General features: G+C 40.4%; 1 protein-coding gene across 2 annotated transcripts in view; it reads left to right on the top strand.

Annotated features, from left to right (window-relative positions):
* Positions 1–20994, top strand: part of LOC117354200 (GTP-binding protein 10-like) — a 366380-nt gene that overhangs the window by 116991 nt on the left and 228395 nt on the right. The window lies entirely within an intron of this gene.

Genomic DNA, 20994 nt, shown 5'->3' with positions numbered 1-20994 from the left:
AGAATGTTCATAGTGTCATTGTAAAGTTAAGTACAGTTTTTTTCAGTTGAGTTGAAGACATGACATTGAAAATTTGGAAATGAACTGTGTGGATTTAAATCAGTTTCAAGACACTTTTTGTGGAGATTGGATCAGTGACTTTTGATGGCAAGAGCTGTCACATGGACTGTATTTTTGCTTTTTAACTTTTGAGTTTCATGCATATTTTTTCACATACATTATAAACCATAAGGTGTGTGTGTGCTGAAAGCAATTTGTGAATAATACACCTTGATAAATATATGCTTTTATGATTACTAGAGTTTTTCTGAGCCGATAATTGAGGGTGAGTCAGTCCTCAATGAAAATTGGAGTCTGCCTACAAAATATGGGCTGTGCTATTTGAAACTGAGGTTTTTTTATCCACTATTGTTTATTGTTTATTGTTTAATTAGTTTCTTGATTAAACGCTTTATCGATTCTGCAAAGCGTTGTACAAAGCACTAGATAAAATAACATTGCAACAAACAGAAATCATTAAAACAAACTTTAAAAAAATGAAAATACAAAATTATTAGATGAACTACCACACGTACTAAGTTATATAAGGACGCACTAACAAACGATACATGAAGGGAAGAGGTAGGAAATACAATAATTATAGTAAATGAGAGAAACATTAAGGGGAAAAAACAAAAGGGCAGGATTTGATGGAGAGAAAAGAAGGCGAGAAAAGAGAAAAAAGGTGAAGAAGAGGAAAAAAAAGATAAAAATAATGAAATAACAACTTCAATTAAAAGCATCTTTAAAAAGGAAACATTTTAAGCTACTTTTAAACGTTTTTAAATTATTTTCTGTTTTTAGATAAAGCGGAAGAGCATTCCAAATCGTAGGAGCTGTTACTGAGAAGATAGAGGTTCGACGTGTACCAATTATTTTTAAGGAAGGGATATTTAGATTGGATTGGGTTATGGATCGTAAAGATCTTGGTGGCTCATAGGGAATCAATATTCGATCAATAAAAGCTGGAGAATTAGTCTGCATAGTTTTAAATGACAAAAGGGCAATTTTGTAAGTTATCCTGTGTGAGATAGGTAACCAGTGAGCATCTTTTAAAAGAGGAGTAACGTGGTCATACTTTGTTGCTCTGTAGATTAACTTAATTGCCGTATTTTGAATTAGTTGCAGACGTTTCAAATCTTTGTGATATATACCTTTTAAAAGCGAATTGCAGTAATCTAGTTTTGAAATAATGAGTGAATGGATCAAAGTGTTGAGAGAACTGGTTTCAAGAAAAGGGGTCAATGATCGAATCATTCTTAGTTTGTAAAAACAGTTTTTAACCAGAGCACTTATTTGCGGTCGGAAAGTAAGCTTGTTATCTATAAGGACCCCTAAGATTTTTATCGTTGAAGTTGTTATGAGTGGTATGTTGTCGATGATAATTGGGGAAATTAATTTAGCTCCCTCTTTACCTGGGAACAGAAGAGTATTAGTTTTTGAGATGCTTAATGAGAGTTTGTTGGAATTTAGCCAATCGTGAACTTTACTTAATTTGTTATTGATTTCCTGAATTTCAGATTGAATTGTTGATTCGATTGGGTGTAGCAGTTGAAGATCGTCCGCGTAAGCATAGACTGTGAACCCGATTGATTGGCAGAGAGTCAAAAGTGGGGATAAATAAATATTAAATAATAGTGGGGATAAGATAGAACCTTGCGGGATACCAAAGTTTGAATTATAAGGTTTTGATTTTGTGTTATTAAATTGAACTGTTACGGCTCGATTAGAAAAATAGGATTGAAACCATTCTAGAGCTTGATCAGCTATACCTATAGAAGAAAGACGTTGTAGTAAAAGATAATGATCAATGGTATCGAATGCTGAAGCCAGATCTAATGAGACGAGTAAAACGGATTTGTGGTGATCAAGATAATAATTTATGGATGTTGTGAGACCTAGTAATGAGTATTCTGTTGAATGGTTTATGCGAAAACCGGTTTGATTCGGATGAAGTACATGTGTTTTTTCGACAAAATCAGTTAGTTGTTGAAATACTATTTTTTCCGTTAATTTACACAGAAATGGAAGATTTGCTATTGGTCTGTAATTAGCACAATTGTCTATACTATTTTTAGGGTCTTTGATGATTGGAAATACGATTGAATGTTTCCAATCAAGAGGAATGCTAGCTGTACTCAGACTAGTATGGATAATTTGTAAGATATACGGCCCGAAAACAGTAAAGTGATGTTTCAGAAAATAAGGAGGAATGGGTTCTAATTTGGAGCCTTTAATGTTGATGCCCTGCAAAATGTTTTCTAAGGCTTTCAGAGTTGGGGCAGAAATTTGGATAGTGTGGTATGAAATGTATGTGACTCGATTAATGTATTGTCGTTTTTGGAAGGACTAGATGGATTAGTAATGGTGGATGTTTTATTAGAGATTTTTGATCTGATCATAGCAATTTTTTCCTGAAAATAATTGGCTAAGGCTTGAGCTGTTGGAGTGTTCTCCGTTAAAGTTATTTTTTTATTTTTGAAAGTAGTAAGTTGTTTAAGGATTTTAAACAAAGCCGATGAGTTTTTGGTTGCAGAAATTTTCCTTGTGTAAAATTGTTTTTTAGTGCTGTTAATTGATTGCCGATAGTATTGTGATTTTTTATTATAAATCTCTAAATTTTCGTTCGTAGGATTAGTTCGCCATTTACGTTCAGCTGATCTCAGTTGTTTTTTTAAGAGGCCTAAAGAAGCATTAAACCAAGGATTTCTTTGTTTTTTAGGAGAAATTTTTCGGGTTACTAATGGAGCTATTTTATCGAGTAAGGATTTGCATGCCTTGTTCCATATGCTTATTTGTTCGTTTAGAGATTCTGAACTAAATTCTTCTAAGTCTATAAAAAATTCGATTGGAATGGCAGAATGGTCTATGTGTTGAAAATCTCTTACAGTAATAGTTTTAGGAGTGTAATGTGGTGCTTTAACAGATGGAAGTGATAAAGTGGTTTGAATGAAATAATGATCAGACCAGGGGACTTGGAGTGTAATGGGTTTAGAAAAATTAGAGCTAAGTATACTAGGAATAAGAATTGCATCTAAAGTATGGCCTTGGATGTGGGAAGGGTCCGAATTCAGCATTTCAAAACTGAGATCATTGATGTGAGTGAGAAGATCAGAAGTGATAGAATTAGAACTATCGTCGAAATGAACATTAAAATCCCCAAGTAGGAGAGGAATATGGGAAGTGGTTGAAAAATCTGAAATTATGGTTAAAAGTTGAGTTACCATGGATTGACTGATTGGAGGAGGAACATATAATAGTAATAAGTCAATTTTAGGTTTCGAATTTACTTTAACTTGAAGTGATTCTATAATATTGTTATTATTTTGAGGGAATTCTATTACTAAAGATAAAATTGTTTTAAATATTATTGCTAAACCTCCTCCTTTTTTACCAACTCGGTGATTATATTTGAAACTATAACCTTCAGGACTAGCGTAGTGCAGATAAGCCTCATCTCCTTCAGAGAGCCATGTTTCTGTAATACAGAGAATGTCTAATGAATGTTCAATTATTAAATCTTTAATTACATGATGTTTGCTACGTAAAGAACGAACATTAATTAAAGCCATGTTAAGAAAGTTATAAGAGGGGATGTTTATATTGTTTAAGGCGTTTTCTTTGTCTAATGTGATACGGGTGGGAAAATTTCGATTAGTTGAGGAGATAGCAGAGGGGGGTCTATATCCCCAATGGGATGGGATTGGACATGGTATTAATGTGTGGCTCTGTACATTGGATATTCTGAGTATTTTTAGTGATTATATGTCCAAGTTCTTTGAGTATGATGCTTGAGTACTTCCCATCCTTTTGAACTGCTTTTAGCAGGATGATTTCCTTTCTTCGAATCCTGCTATACCTGTTCAAGACCTGCCCGGGAAACCAGGGTTTTCTATTACACCCACATCTCTGCTTTTCTGGTTGGGTTGGTTAACTTACTTGTCCTAGTTGTCTGCAAAATGCTTTTGTCTCCCCTCTTGTTGTATGTTTTAATTGCTGTGTGTTTGTTCCCCTTTCCTACTAGTTGTGGGGAAGTGGGAAGTTGCTGCTAGAGCCAAAGCAAGTTATATGTATCTGGCACAGTCCCACAGGGTTCAAGGGAGGAGGGGTGCCAAAACTGAACCCAGTTAATTGGTTTTCCTTGCTTGGCTGCAGCACAGAGGGCAGGGTAGGAGCACTTGGTGATATGCCACACAGGGCTCGTTTTCAGCTTGGAATGTTCCTGGTTGATGCTCATACCCTGGGTCTTTGGTGACCATCTATTGAGTTAAGAGGTATTCTATGGGTCTTATAATTTTTTTCTTTCCTTAGAAACATAGAAACATAGAAAATGACGGCAGAAAAGGGCCATAGCCCATCAAGTCTGCCCACTCTAATGACCCACCCCCCTGACTTTACACCCCTAGAGATCCCACGTGAGTATCCCATTTTCTTTTAAAATCTGACACGCTGTTGGCCTCAATCACCTGCAGAGGTAGTTCGTTCCAATGATCGACCACCCTTTCGGTGAAGAAGTACTTCCTGGAATCACCGTGAAACTTCCCTCCCATGATTTTCAGCGGATGCCCTCTGGTGATCGAGGGTCCTCTAAGAAAGAAGATATCATCTTCCACCTTGATACGGCCCGTGATATACTTAAACGTCTCAATCATGTCTCCCCTCTCTCTTCGTTCCTCAAGTGAATACAGTTGCAATTTATTTAACCTTTCTTCATACATGAGATCCCTGAGCCCTAAGACCATCCTGGTGGCCATTCGCTGAACTGACTCAATTCGCAGCACATCTTTCCGGTAGTGTGGTCTCCAGAATTGAACACAATACTCCAAATAAGGTCTTACCATGGACCTGTACAGCGGCATTGTGACTTCGGGTCTCCTGCTGACAAAATCCCTAGGGCAAAATCATTTGCCTTGCCTTGGAGGAAGCTTTCTCCACTTGATTGGCAGCTTTCATGTCATCACGAATGATCACCCCTAAATCACGTTCTGCCGTGGTCCTAGCCAAGGTTTCACCATTTAGTGTGGAAGTTCTGCACGGATTTCTCTTGCCCAGGTGCATTACCTTACACTTTTTAGCATTGAAGCTTAGCTGCCAAGTCGATGACCACTATTCCAGTAGTAGTAGGTCCTGTGTCATACTGTCAGGCAAAATGTTTTTACCTACTATGTTGCACAGTTTGGCGTTGTCAGCAAACAATGATACTTTTCCTCTAAGCCCTTGGGTCATATCTCCTATGAATAAGTTGAATAGAATCGGGCCCAAGACCGAGCCCTGTGGCACTCCACTGGTCACGTCTGACGTTTTGGAGGGGGTACCGTTTACCACTACCTTTTGAAGTCTTCCGCTTAGCCAATCCCCAACCCATGCAGTTAGCGTGTCCCCTAATCCCAGCGATTTCAGCTTGTTCAATAACCTGTGGTGTGGGACGCTATCAAAAGCTTTGCTGAAGTCCAAATATATTACGTCAAGGGACTCCCCGGCATCCAGTTGTCTAGTTACCCAGTCAAAGAATCCAATCAGATTAGATTGGCAGGACCTTCCCTTGGTAAATCCGTGTTGGTGTGGATCACGTAGGTTTTCCTCGTCCAGGATTGTGTCAAGTTTCTGTTTGATCAGTTTTTCCATGAGCTTGCTCACTATGGATATGAGACTCACTGGTCTGTAATTTGCCGTCTCTGTCCTGCAGCCCTTTTTGTAGAGTGGAATAACGTTAACTGTTTTCCAGTCCAAGGGGACTCTTCCCGTGCGTAGGGAAAGATTGAAGAGCACGGCTAATGGTTCCGCCAGGACTTCACACAACACTCTGAGCACCCTGGGGTATAGGTTGTCTGGTCCCATGGCTTTGTTTACTTTGAGTCTTGAAAGTTCGCAGTAGACGCTACTGGGCGTAAACTTGAAATCTTGAAACGAATCTTTCTGGCTGTCTCTTGTCCTTAACTGTGGACCGTCTCCCGGTGCCTCGCAGGTGAAGACTGAGCAGAAGTATTTGTTTAGTAGTTCTGCCTTAGTAGAATCCGATTCTGCATAGTTTCCGTCTGATTGCCTAAGGCATTCTATCCCATCTTTGTTTCTCTTCCTGTCGCTAATATACCTGAAGAATGATTTATCCCCTTTCTTAATGTTTCGTGCTAGATCTTCTTCTGTTCGGAGCTTGGCTTCTCTGACTGCCTTTTTGACTGCTTTAGATCTGACGAGATAGTCCTCTTTTGCCTCCCACTTTCTGAAATGTTTGTAGACGATAAATGCTTCTTTTTTCTCTTTAATGAAATCCGAAATTTCGGTACTGAACCACTGGGGTCTTTTGTTTCTCCGGCACTTGCTCACTGTTTTTATGTAGCGGTTTGTTGCTTCGTGCAGGGTGGATTTCAGAGTTGATCACATAGTCTCCACATTATCAGTTTCTGCTTGGTTATGTAGCTCCCGATGGACAAAATCTCCCATGCGGTCGAAGTCTGTGCTTCTGAAGTTGAGGACCCTTGTCGCTGTGTTTGATCTAGAGAAACCTTTCTTGAGGTTGAGCCATACCATGTATGGTCGCTGGAGGCCAGCGTATCTCCTACAGAAACCTCCGATACACTGTTTCCATTGGTGAGTACCAGGTCCAGTATGGCCTGGTCCCTAGTGGGTTCTAATACCATTTGTTTGAGTCGTGCACCCTTTATGGAGGTTAATATTCTTCTGCTGCCACATGTAGTCGCAGAGAGTACTTTGGTATGAATTACTGGAGTCTTCCCTAAAGGCACAGCACCTTGTAGAAAAGGCTAAAGTTACCCAAAGCCTGGGCTCTCTGCCTCCATCAGCTGGCAAAGGGACATAAACTTATACAAGTGGACTGGTCTAGCAGGATTCAAGGAAATTAAAGGGCTCTTTTATTAAAGCTTAGCATGTACTAACAGACATTGCAAGCTAAATGCTGTCAGGTTCATATTCAGACTGGGAGAGATCGTCGGAGATACTGGAAATTCAGTGGTGCCATCTTATCTTGCCACTGACATTGAATTTCTGATCTCTTTTTGGCCAGCTGATCAAAGTCATCTATGCTAGTATTCAGCAGCTAGCCAGATAAGTCTCAGCGGCCAAAGATATACCACCCCTTTTAGGCGGTTGCCTTTGGCTGCCAAACTTGCCAGCGAGCCAATATATATTTGCAGTGACCTACTATGTCACACAACATAGCCAGTTACCAGCCAGTCCAGAGACTGGGATATTCAGCATGAGATAATTGATTACCCCCTACTGAAAATTGGTAGATAGCCAGCTATGTGCTGTTTAGATGTCTGGCAGACATTCCCAGCCATTGAAATAGTGCTGAATATCAGGCCCTGAGTGTCCTATTTTGTATCTATAAACCATGTGGCACATAGCACATGCTAATGTGTGTTAGCATGCACAACAAATTGATAAAAGGGCCTCTAAATTAACAGATAAGATTAAATTTCACCTTTTATGAAATTTTAAAATGGTTTATCTCACCAATGAGGTAAGCATCTTCCTCAATCAAAGGTGCAAATCCCAGGTCCAAACAAGCTGTTAGCTGCCTTGAAGCAGGTGTATATGCTGACATCCAGGTTTTTAAAATAATATATGTATATTGCTGTTGTATAATTGTAAATAGACACATACATTGCTGTCCTGCCCCCAAAATATCCGCTTTCATAATGTATGTGCTTGCAGATATAATTATTTGCTTTCTAAAATTGGTATTTACCTTTATAAATGCTGCACAGGCCTTATAAAATGATCTCCATAGCAGAGAATGGCACAGGGGAAAAATTTGTCCTCGGTCCTCATCCCCACAAGCTCAGTCTCTGTCCCCGCAAACCATCTGATCCCATTCACACAAGCCTCGAATAGTTTTATTCTGAACACAGCTACAATACTACTTTATCCTAAAGCAAAAAAAAGAAAGAAATAGAAATTTTTTTTCTACCTTTGTTGTCTGGTTTCTGCTTTCCTCATCTTCTCGTCATTCTCTTCCTTCCATCCACTGTCTGCCTTCTCTCTGCCTCTTCCTTATGGCATCTGCTCTATTTCTATGCCTCTACCAGAAACTGTCTGTCTCTCCCTTCCATCTCTCCTTCCCCCCTCCATTGGACTGATACCCATCTTCTTACCTCCGCTCCCCCCATGGTCTGGCATCTCTTTCTTCTTCCCTTCTATCTCTCACTCCCTCCCCCAGGTGGTTTTTAGCTCTTCTCCTTTTCTCTCTTCAGATCTGGTTTCTGTCTCCTCCCCCTCCCCCAATGCTCTAGTATCTCTAGTACCTCTCCCTTTCCCTTCCTTTTCTGCTCTTCCTTCTCAATTTGTATTCCATCTCTTGTCTATTTACTTCAATTCCTTCTCTTGTATTCCATCTCTTGTCTATTTACTTCAATTTCCCTTTCATTGTGTCTACCTACATCTTGCCATCTCTTTCCCTCACCCCTTCTAGTATCTCACTAAATCTATCTTCCTATCCCAATCCAGCATGTGCTCTTTTTCTTTATCCCCTCCTTCCATCCAGTATATGCTTGCTCTCCCCTCTCCCTTCCAGATTTTGCACCCCTCTCTATCCTCTCCCATCCAGTGTCTATTCCCCCCTCTCTCCTCCCTCTCAACCAGCGTCTGCTCCCCTTTCTCTCCTTCCAACCAGCATCTGCTCCCCCCTCTCCTTCCACTTCCCTTCATTGGGCTACCTCCCTCCCTTCCCCTCACCTTTGAGGGCGCTCTTCAGACTTTTCTTTCTGAGGTGTCCGGACGTGGTAAACTGTTTTCACAAGTCCCGCGTGACTGCCCCAAAGCTTCTCCTCTGATTCAGGCCGCACCTTGTGACATAGGCCATATCATCAAAAAGATATAAAAAGGATGGAGTCGGTCAAGAGGAAGGCTACTAAAATGATGCATGGTCTTCGTCATGAGGCATATGAGGACAGACTTAAAGATCTCAATCTATATACTTTGGAGGAAAAACGGGAGAGGGGAGATATGATAGAGACGTTTAAATACCTACGTAATGTAAATATGCATGAGTCGAGTCTCATTTGAAAGGAAACTCTGCAATGAGAGGGCATAGGATGAAGTAAAGAGGTGATAGACTCTGGAGTAATCTAAGGAAATACTTTTTTATGGAAAGGGTGGTAGATGCGTGGAACAGTCTCCTGGAAGAGGTGGTGGAGACAGAAACTGTGTCTGAATTCAAGACGGCTTGGGATAGGCATGTGGGATCTCTCAGAGAGAGAAAGAGATAATGGTTATTGCGGATGGGCAGACTAGATGGGTCATTTGGCCTTTATCTGCCATCATGTTTCTGTGTCAGAGGAGAAGCTTTGGGGCAGTCGTGCGGGACTTGTGAGAATGATTTACCACGTCCAGACACCTCGGAAAGAAGAGAAAAGTCTAAAGAGCGCCCGCAAAGGTGAGGAAAAGGGAGGGAGGTGGCTAGATGAAGAAGAGATGTCCATATAGGTTGGTTGGTTGTTTTTTTTTTGCTGCCGGTGGGAGGGAGCGAGTGTGTGATTGCGAGGAGGGCTGGGAAGAGAAGCGACGTGGCAGATACTTTAGTGTGGGGACAAGGCCATTCACTGCTCCATGGGGCGGTGAATGGCCTTGTCCCCTTAACCTGCAGCGACCAGGTTTTTTTCCCCACTATTTTGGCGAGTTATCTGTGGCTAGCCACGGGTAACAGTCACCATGTCATTCTCTACTCCATAGTTTAATTGGATATAGAAATAAGTCAATAAACAAGTTGTAAGTGGTGCATTTTTATTATATTAATATACATCTGGTCCTATTTATATTATATACATTAAAATTCACTGATTCTATTAAATGCAAACTAAGTCCAAAAGGGGAAGCATCTAGTCTACCTACAATAATATCACCAGGGATCAGACCAGAATCAGAGATACCTGCTTTTGCCTGGGTAGGCCCTGAAGCCTCTGTTAGACTAACTTTCAGGTTAGGCTCTGAACAGTGCAATGTCAGCCTTCCCTTGCACAAAGCAACTCAGTTCAAATTTGAGCCATGTGGTACAGGAACTGTGGAACTGGTCACATGCTCCAAAATTTTACAAGACTTGAGACCATGAGATTAACAGAGTTCTCCATTATGCGTCTAAACTTTGCGTTGAGATATGCCGTGAAATAAAAGACCTGTATGGGCAGCAGCAGTAGAAGAACAAAATCCAAATCAGATTCAGGTTAAATTTCTAGTTGCCTGGGATTTGCTGAACTCTGTACTAAGAAAATCAGTACATACATTACAGGCACTTCAAATCAAGAAAAAACAAATAGGAAACAGAAATTATTCTCCTCTTCTATCATGCCAGCAGAGTTAAACACTCCATAAGGACTGAATACCCTTTTTATATGTCTTTGTGTTTGTTTAAATGTGTTTTGATCATCCTAAATTCAAAGGTTTTGCATTCTTATATACCTTAAAAGTGAAGTCATTGAGAGATTGTCCTTTAAGAAATTCTCGCCTTTTAAGGTATCACACTCATTTTCCCTGTAATATATTTTAATATCTGTGTATCTTTGACAGGGTTTTGGGGGCGTTTTTTGCCCTCAGGTTTTGGCTTGTTTCATGTCAAAGCATATTTTTTTGCATTCCATCCTGTATACTAGTGCTGCCCGATTCACCGATTCATTTCTGATGAATCGATTTGAATCGATTCAAAACCCAAAAAAATTGGCCTCCCGATTCACCATCGGACCCTCCCCCCTCGCCCCCCTAAAGCAGGATCGGCAGCACTGCCACTTGCTGGCCAGCGCTGCCACTTCTGCTTTAGAGGGGGAGGGGGGAGGGTCAGTCGGGAAGTGCTATAGTGTCTGGTTTCCCCCTGGCTTCCCGCGCCTCCCTTTATCTGATTGCAGCAGAGAGCAGCCTGCAGAAAGGATTGCGAATACTTTAGCGATCCTTGCAGGTTGCCATAGGCCTCCAGAGCTGTCAACCCTCTGCCGCGATCCTGCCTCTGACGTTTTAAAATTTATTTTATATCCAGAAAATTTTCCAAATTGGTCAATCAAATCCAGTAAATGCAGGATGGAAGTTTCAGGATTCCTCAAATGAAGCAAAATATCATCTGCATACGCAGAGACCTTATATTCCTGACCTGCATAAGGGATACCCTGTATCTCCTTTGCCTGTTGAATAGCCAATAGCAAGGGTTCCAGTACAATGCCAAAAAGCAAAGGAGATAATGGACACCCTTGTCTAACTCCCCTCTCTAGACAAAAACGTTCTAAAAAAGTATTATTAATATATAATCTGGCAGAAGGAGAACTATTCAAGGTTTGAATCATTTGTATAAATCCGGAACCAATACCAAACCAATCCATTGCTTGATACATGAAGGTCCATTCCACACGATCAAAGGCCTTCTCTGCATCCAAAGATACAGAGAAGGCCAGATCTTCCATGGCTTTTGTTAAATTTAACATGTGGAAAGCCAATCTGGTGTTGTTTGAAGAATGTCTTTGAGCAACAAATCCCGTTTGGTGCATACCGATAATATAAGGGAGGGCCTTGGCCAAGCGTAAAGCCAATAACTTAGCCAGAAGTTTTCTATCTACATTAATCAAAGACATAGACCTGTAATTTGAAACCAACATGGGATCTTTATTTGGCTTCGGTAAAACAATAGTTAAAGATTCTTCCATAGTACCTATAATGTAACCTTTAGTCAATTGAGCCTGATATAAATTTAATAGATGAGGTAATAGGGTAATTTGAAATGATTTGTAAAACTCTACAGTGAAACCATCACCACCTGGAGTGAATCCAACTCTAAGGGACTTCAACGCTGCTTGTAGTTCTTTCACTGATATAGGCACATCAAGAGTTCCTTTTATGTGCTTGGGAATTTTGGGCCCCTTAATTAACTTCAAGAACTCTAAACCCTCAAGTTCTTTATTTGAATAAAGCTCAGAAGAATATAAAGCTTTATAATATTTCAAATATTGTTTTAAGATATTTCCAATTTGAGAATGAGTTTCCCCCTTCTCATCTGTGATAGCTACAATGTTTATTTTTCTCTTTTTAACTTTAAGGTAATTAGCTAATACTCTTCCCACTTTATTCGAGTTTCCATAATATAGAGCCTTTTGAGAAATCAAATCTTTCCTAGCCAGTTGAGAGGAAATCTCATTGTATTTATATTTAGCTTTTAAGAGGGCCTGCAAAGTAGTTTGTTCCCATTTCAAGGCCAATTGGGACTCCAAAACCTTAATATTTTATTCCAAATTAGAATAGTCTATTTTAAATTATTAAATTATTAAACATGCGCCGAATATGAGATTATTTGCCCTTTCATGGTAGCTTTGAAAGCATCCCACAATGTTTCTAAAGAGATTTCCTCTGAGGCATTGATTTGAAAATATTCATTCATTTTTAATTGAAATTCCTCAATAAAGTTTGAATCTGCAAGCACTGTTTTATTGAATCTCCAAACAGGTCTACTACCATCTTGTTCAGCAATTTTAAATGCAATCCAAACTCCATCATGATCCGACAAAATAATTGGATCAATGGTGGCTTTGATGACCTGCTGTACTAATTTATCTGGTACAAAAACATAGGACTCCTTTTACTAAGCTGCGATAGCGTTTTTAGTGTGCGCAGAATTGCCACGCGAGCTAAACCCACGCTATGCAGCTAGAACTAATGCCAGCTCAATGCTAGCGTTAGCGTCTAGCGCACGTGGCAATTTAGCGTGCGCTAAGCGCACGCTAAAACTGCCATCACAGCTTAGAAAAAGGAGCCCATAATATATTTGTGACAATGATATATGGACATGAGAGCAGAAAGAAAACTCCCAAGCATTAAAATGAAGAATCCACAGGATTGTACCAAATTATCTAGTATTTTACTGTTTTTTTTTGTCCAACAATGGATCCATAACAGCATTAAAGTCCCCCGCCACTACTAAATTAGAAGCAGCCAGTGGTAGAATCAACTGTTGAAAAGTTTTTAAAAATTCAGCTTGATTTGAATTAGGGGCATAGATGTTTAAAAGCACCAGGATATCTTTCTCCAGGCTCATATCTACATGGATCCATCTGCCTGAGAGATCAGCAGAAATCAGATAAAATGCAGCTGAGCATTTCCTATGTACTAATATAGCCACCTCAGCCTTCTTACCCACTGCTGGAGCGAGAAAACAATGCTTAACCCACCCACCCCTTCCAACTTCAACGATTCTATAGCAGATAAGTGTGTTTCCTGGATATAATATATATTCGCATCCTGTCGTTTTAAGAAATTAAGAGTTTTTCCCTCTTAACAGGATGATTGAGCCCCTTGACATTTAAGGAAAACAGCTTAAGATTCATTATTAATTTTTAAAATTGTAATACTGTGAAGATATTCAAAAAATTCATTTATCCCTAAGAGCATCTTTAGATCCATACACGTTCAGAATCCCTTTATAAAAAACCCTTGTCCTCCCCCCTCCCCCAACCCTCAAAATCACATGATTGCTTGAAAGCACACATATAGACTAGTAGCCAGAACCCTCCCCAGGCAACATAAGTATTTTACGATAATAAATTAACAATGATCTACCCCAAAATACAATAATTAAATAGATACCTGGATAATTAAAGAAATAAATAATAATAGTAAATGACTAAATAAATAAATAGATAAAGATAATACATTAAAATACATGCCCTCTAGAATTTCAAAAATTGATGAAAACAATATATTTACTTGTACATATGTAAATGTATAACTGCAAATATAATAGTATCTAAAAGAATCAATCCAATCAGCGCTTTCCTGAAAAGTTTCGTAAAATCATAAAATATAACTTCTTAACAAAGTAAGATTTATTCTAATAGACTAAACAGTACTCTTATCATTCCATAAAGTATCCTAAATTAATCCCAACGTAACCCTTCATTTATCTTTCAGATAAATTTATCAGATTAACTAAATCAATGACAGCTAATAAACAAGCCTATAGCAACCGATAGATATAAGAGACTAAATATAGTTAATTGATAAAATAACTAACTTAAAAATTCTTTAAAATGGCTATTCTATAATGCTTTCAGGTTGGTATGACGCAGACCACAGGAAGAGCTAAGCTTCTAATAATAGCATCAGTTGAGCCAAAAGCTCTGCTGTATTGAATTTTAATACTTAAAACCAGATCTCTACCGTGCTAGTCTCTGAAGTTTTCTTTTGCCTAAGGTTATGATCGCTAAGAGGACTATCAGCTCTCATTCTTTGAGCCCTGAAGGTTCTTACTACACTACTCTGAGTATCACATGCAGAGCAGACACACTGGCAAATGTTCTTGTGTAGGGAGAGCCAGGCCATTTTCCTTAAAAAAATCAAAATAGGAAAAATAAAATCATCTGAAGTCTCAGTTTCCTCCACAGACTCTGTACTCTTCAACCAGCATAGCCACATAGCTGATAAGATCTCTGACTGCCCGATATTTTTACTCTTCAGGCATATTACAGGCATGTTACATATTAATGCTTAGAAACCCATAAGCGCCAGGAATACCATTGTAAACAAAATCAATTGGAAGTCAAATAGAAAAACAACATAAATACTTACATTGGTGTCTCTTGTTGAGATAGAAATTCTTTTAATTTGTCAGGATCATCAAACTGCATAAATTTATCCTTATATGTGACCCTCATTATTGCAAGGTAAAATAGTCCATATTTTGCCCCAATCAGATGTAATGTGGTCTTAATAATAAAAATTGCCTGCACTGGTTCACTGTTGCCCTTGCAAAATCTGGGACAAATAATATTTATTATTCAAATTTATTTTCTCCTTTGCCAGTCTTAATATCTCCATAACATGCTGGAAATGAAGTAAACGAAATATCAATGGCCTGGGGCCCTTCTGACGGTTGGATCTTTATCCTGGGATTCTATGTGCCCTTTCAATTTGTAACGGTACTTTTAAATTAAGCGGGAGCATCTGTGGTATAAATTCTTCCAGGAAAGCTATTACATTTTTTCCCCTCCACCCCTTCTGATAATCCCAGTATCCTCACATTATTCCTTCGAGACCGGTTTTCAAATTCTTCCATCCATTTTTCCATGTCCTGGAGAACCTTGTGATCTTTTTTAAATTGTAACTGCTTCAGTTCTACCATCTCCACTCTAGTATGTACCATCTCCATCTTCTGTGCCAGGTTAGCCACTTCCTCTCTCACTGCTGCCAACTGTGCTGAGTTATTTTGTAGCAGTAATTTGATTTTTTTTCAGCTCTTCCACTAGCTCTGTCATGTCCATAGCATCAGCAGGCAGGGGAATCTTGGAAGGTGTGGGTGGATCTGCTTTCAATCTTTTTGCCTTCCCTCCTGCATTAAAGGCTGATTCCAGTTTGGATTGCTTGGTAGAAGCCATTAATAAGTAATTTTAAGCGTTTTCTTCCTATGGGGAAGATTTTTAAACACTGAAAAGGCATCCTATGGTGATGGGAGCTTCACAGCTACACAGCCATTTCTGCTACCTCCAAGTTCCGGAATCCAGCCCGTGAATATTAAAACGCAAATAACTTTTAGAACCCGCTCTATTCTACCCCCGCCTCCCGGACCTCTCCACACTTTACCTGGTGATCTAGCGTCTCCGTTCTTTGTTTGTTTTTTTTAAATCAATGGATATGTTGAAGAAACTTATGATGCAGGTCCTACAAATTCCAAGAGATTCTCTGTCGCCACTAGTGAGAGCATATTATGAGGACTGGCGAAGAAGTGACCAAAAAGGATCTGGAAGGGAGAGCCCACAGGATAGTTTTGATTTATCTGGATTTCTAGATGGATCTGAGCCTGTTATTAGCCACCCTAACTCTCGCCTTCGTCGTGGAACCAGTCAAAATGTGGGTCCTTAGATTGTATTTGTTATACAAAGATGTAAAGATTTGGATCAGAGGGTTTTAATATTTCTTGACCTCTGTAGAACCATACAGCAAAGGTGGAAGACATTTTGACCTTCAATTCACAGCTTACAAAACTCATAGGGTCATTTTTCCTTCAGTTTCCATGTAAATGTTTTGCAAAAACTGAAGTGCAAACTTATGTCTTAACAGACCCTGACCAAATTAAGAATTTTCTTGATGCTAGGACTCCACCTTTACCAATTACTTTGTGTTTTCTAATTTAATATTAGTTATATACTGTCCAACTTCACTAATTTTCTTAATTCTCTTTCCCATTAATTTTCTTTCACTGATTTTTACAAAGCTGCGGTAGTGGTTAATGCTCCAACACTCATAGAATTCCTATGGGCATTGGAGCATTTACCTCATCATCCTGCGGTAAAAACCTCTACCATGGCTTTGTAAAAAGAACCCTTTATTTCTTCATTATGTTTATTTAATATTCTAACAATAAAGATTTGTATCATTTGAGCTTGAAAATAATTATCTGGCATTTATGTACCCAGTTACTTTATTGGTTCTTTTCTTGAGTTCTTAGGGGCTCTTTTAAATAAAAAAAAGTGTTAAGTTTTGTGCTTAATGCATTATAGTGTAAGATTTTAACAAGTGATAAGCTAAAAGCAAAATGGGTGATCCTACTATAATGTATTGCAGTTCATACATTAACATTCAGATTAATGATGGCTGTCTAAATACTCAGCCTGTATATTTTTACCTCTACTCTGTTTTCTGTATGACAGAAATGCAGCTCAGGTCTATCCTTTCGAGACTCCAGTCTCCTCTACTTGCAGTGGTTACAGATCAGTCCAGAAAGACTGTTTGGAACTTTGCAGGAGCTGGCTGTCTCGATACGCTGCTTGGTCACTGATGTTATGCTGGTCCAAGTAGTATGAGCACTCTCATCACAGCCATAAGCTTCCACTTCCAGAGGTGCTAGTCCTGAACAGTATTATAATGAGCTGATTGACGACTTTCAGGTCCAAGGGACAGAAATCAGAGCAAACTCCCCAGCTGCTTTGGAAGAGGAAGTAGATGCAGTTCAGTCTTCAGGAATTTAATGACACTATAAGACGGCCAGGAAGGGTATTCAAGAATTTGTGAACATTGGGTACTAAATAAAAAGTGGTATCTTAGGATGATTTGATGTAAGATATTGTATGTATCCACTCTCCAGCACTTTAGTCACCATAGATGTAATCTGTGTTTTCAAAGACTCTGTAGGATCTGCTTGAAGCTTACAATAATGTTTGTTGTCATCTAACTTGCTAAAAGCATCCTTAATGTATTGATCTTTACGCCACACCACTAGCGCAAGCAAGTTTTCTTTGATTGTACAGATCTCCTATTGACATATACTGTATACAAATAGATAGACATTAGCATTTTGTTTTAACTGTTACATGGATTATATAGCATTTCAATAAGAGACAGTAACATTTTTTTAAAATATTAATATACAAAGTAGATTCCTTTGGAGAGCAGATGTATCTGTTCATGTTACAGAAGCATGCGCTGCATTGCCCATTATATTTACCATATTTTATGGACCGATGTTCAGTTTTATTATTTTTACCATTTTTGCAGATATCACAGGACTAAGGGTTTACGCTGTTTTCATTACCTGATTGTGTGCTCTCAACGTATGTTGCATGGCTTTGGGCTAAATTTACAAAGACAAATTTTCTCTTTTATATTGCAATATTTTTTAATTTGTCTATATTTAATCATGGAAAGTATAACCATGATATTATGCGGTTGATGATAGGGCAACCCTTTGAGAGAACCTGTTTAGTCAGCCTGCACTAAGATTTGTGGAGCTCAGGGTCTGTTCCTCTAGTAGATATCTCACCCCTGATTTATCAGGTGCTTGAATGCGAGCTGTGTAGCTCCATGGCAGTCTGGTTAGTCTTTAGTGTGTTCTGGCTGCATTTTCCTCCTCCCTTTGTGGCATATGGATCTGTGGGAGGTCTGAGATCTCAGTCCGGCTTTGGTCTGAATGGTAGCCTGAAGATCTCAGCTTTTGGACCTGCAGTCTGAGGTTATTCCCCTTTCTCTTTCTAACCTTGCATCTTCAGAAAGGTAAGCACTCGCCATTACAGTGGCTGCAGTGAAACACCTGCGATTAAACGACCATGCTAAACCGGGATGGCTGAAACAGCCATGCTGACTTGGCCATGTTGAAAGGGCTGTGCTGAACTGTCCCGTGCTGAACTGGCTGTGCTGAAAGAGCCATGCTGAATCATCTTAGACCCAGCATCAGCATGGCACTGTGAGTAAGGATATTATCCCTGGACAAGCAGGCAGCCTATTCTCACATATGGGTGATGTCATCCATGGAGCCCGGATGCGGACAGCCTCGCAAACAGACTTGCTTGTAGAAATGTAATTTTTGAGTCAGCCGCACTGCGCATGTGTGAGTGCCTTCCCACCCAGCACAGGGCGAGTCTCCTCAGTTCTCAGTTTTCCATGGAGACAAGAAGTCCATCTTTGACACTCTACGTTTAACTTTGTTACTTTGTGCCTTCTCTCCCTGCTGTTTGTGTTTCTTTTCTTCACGAATCGCTGTGTTAATTTCTTTTTTTTCAGTTAAAAAAAAAAAAAAAAGATTTTATTTTATTCTCCGTTCGACTGGCGGGACAGGCCGCTCAGCTGCAGCCTGCGGGCTTCGACTTCGCTGCGGATATCTTCCCTCCTATGTCCCGGCCAGCAACGGGCTTCAAGAAGTGTAGCCAGTGCCAGCGTGCGATTTCCCTCACGGACCCACACCGTTGGTGCCTCAAGTGCCTTGGGCCTGACCATAATCCGAAGTCGTGCGAGCGCTGTTCTACTCTTCAATCTCGAGCCCTTAAACATAGTCTGATTTTAGAGGAGAAACTTTTCGGGATGGACTCTTCAGTCGCACCCTTGACTTCGAGCGTGGCCTCGGTTCCACCTTCCACCAAGGGTCCTCCTGCTTCCACAACCCCGACCTCGAGCTTCATCAGACCTTCCTCGTTTGGGACATCTCTCACCTTGAGTAAACTTGCTGTATCTTCCCCTGAACCCTCAGGTCAGATAGCTCAGCAGAAAGTTCCGGCAGTGGTCCTCAAGCTTTCCAAGACTTCTAAGTTGAAGCGCATTTCCACTGGCACCTTGGAGCCTATAGCCGCAGCAAGTGGTCCGGTTTCAGACGCGGATCCATCTTTGCCGGCTTCTTTCCAGATCATGTTAGAGAAGCAGACTTCCGCGAGGTCGAGCCTCTACCTATGTCTTGAGCTGAACCTTTACACTCTATGCAGGGAGCAGAGTCTTTGCGAGTGTCTGGTCTGGCATCTATGCAAGGAGTAGATTCTTTGCGAATGCCTCGACAGGAATCCTCACACTCCTTTCAAGGAGCAAAGTCTTTGGGAGTGTTTCGAGATTCCTCCATCAAACCTCCTGAGTTTCGATCTACATCTTCTAGCCCTATCCTTTCACCGGTAGTATTGCCTGCTTCCATCTCTAGGGCGAAGTCTCCTCGATCCTCAAGACCTGCTTCTACGCAACACTCTCGTCGTCAGTCGAGGCCTTCATCGAGGCACACCTCCAGGCATAGCTCTTCTTGAAAAGTGATGTTTCTCATTGCCCTCACATCTGCTCGAAGAGTCAGTGAGCTCCAAGCTTTAGATGCTGGTCCACCTTTCACTGTATTCCATCATGACAAGGTGGTCCTTCGTACTCATCCTAAATTCTTATCTAAAGTGGTTTCAAAATTTCATCTCAATCAATCCAGTGTTTTTTTACAAAGCCTCATTCTCATCCTGGAGAATCATCTCTTCATACCCTGGACTGTAAGCGTGCTTTGGCTTTCTACTTGGAATGCACCAAACTACACAGAACAGCTTCTCAACTTTTTGTCTCCTTCAATCTAAACAAGTTGGGACATCCAATCTCTAAGCGTACCATCTCCAACTGGTTAGCTGATTGTATCTCTTTCTGCTATGCCCAGGCTGGATTACAACTACAGAGTCAAATCACAGCCCACAAAGTCAGAGCAATGGCAGCTTCAGTGGCCTTCCTCAGATCCATACCTATTGAGGAAATTTGCAAAGCTGCTACCTGGTCTTTGGTTCATACTTTCACTTCTCACTATTGTCTGGATGTTTTATCCAGATGGGATGGCCATTTTGGCTAGAGAGTATTACAAAATTTATTCTCCTAAGTTGCCAACACTCCCACTATCCCATTCTGGTTAGCTTGGAGGTCACCCATATGTGAGAATAGGCTGCCTGCTTGTCCTGGGATAAGCACAGTTACTTACCGTAACAGTTGTTATCCAGGGACAGCAGGCAGCTATTCTCACAACTCACCTACCTCCCCTGGTTGGCTTCTCTGCTAGCTATCTGAACTGAGGAGACTCGCCCTGCGCTGGGCGGGAAGGCACTCGCGCATACGCGGTGCAGCTGACTCGAAACTTCTACATTTCTACAAGCAAGTCTGTTTGCGAGGCTGTCCGCATCCGGGCTCCATGGATGATGTCACCCATATGTAAGAATAGCTGCCTGCTGTCCCTGGATAACAACTGTTACGGTAAGTAACTGTGCTTTATAGCCTATGGGGAAAATCAGGGGGATCTCATTTTTAGATGTTTGAAAGTTTCTGAGGCTAGGGATAGGGTTCTCCACCTTCAAAAATCCCTTTCCACAATTTTTTGATTGTTGGTGAATCTTTCCTGGGACATTTTTTTGGTGTGAAATCGCTACTATGGCAGCCATTTTGGATTTAATGATTCCCCCCCCCCACCCCCCCTTTTACAAAATGTGGAAGAGGTTTTTAGCACCAGCTGGCATGCTGAATGCTCTGTGCTGCTTCAACAGTTATAGAGTTCCTATGAGTGTCAGAGCAGCACAGAGCATTCATCGCACTGACCGGCACTAAAAACCTCTTCCGTGCTTTTGTAAAAGAGGGGGTGTTTATTTCTAAAGCCTCTATCTGCCTCAAAACCCCTCAATTTTGGTTAAAATCAATTGAAATTGACTCCTCAGACCTTTCTACCTCTATATCATTCCAGGTTTGAGCTGGACGGCACATTGAGGAGCATCCGTGTAC

This window comes from Geotrypetes seraphini, chromosome 2 (genome assembly GCF_902459505.1).
Source record: "Geotrypetes seraphini chromosome 2, aGeoSer1.1, whole genome shotgun sequence".
NCBI lineage: Eukaryota > Metazoa > Chordata > Amphibia > Gymnophiona > Dermophiidae > Geotrypetes > Geotrypetes seraphini.
This window is presented reverse-complemented; position numbering and strand designations above follow the sequence as displayed.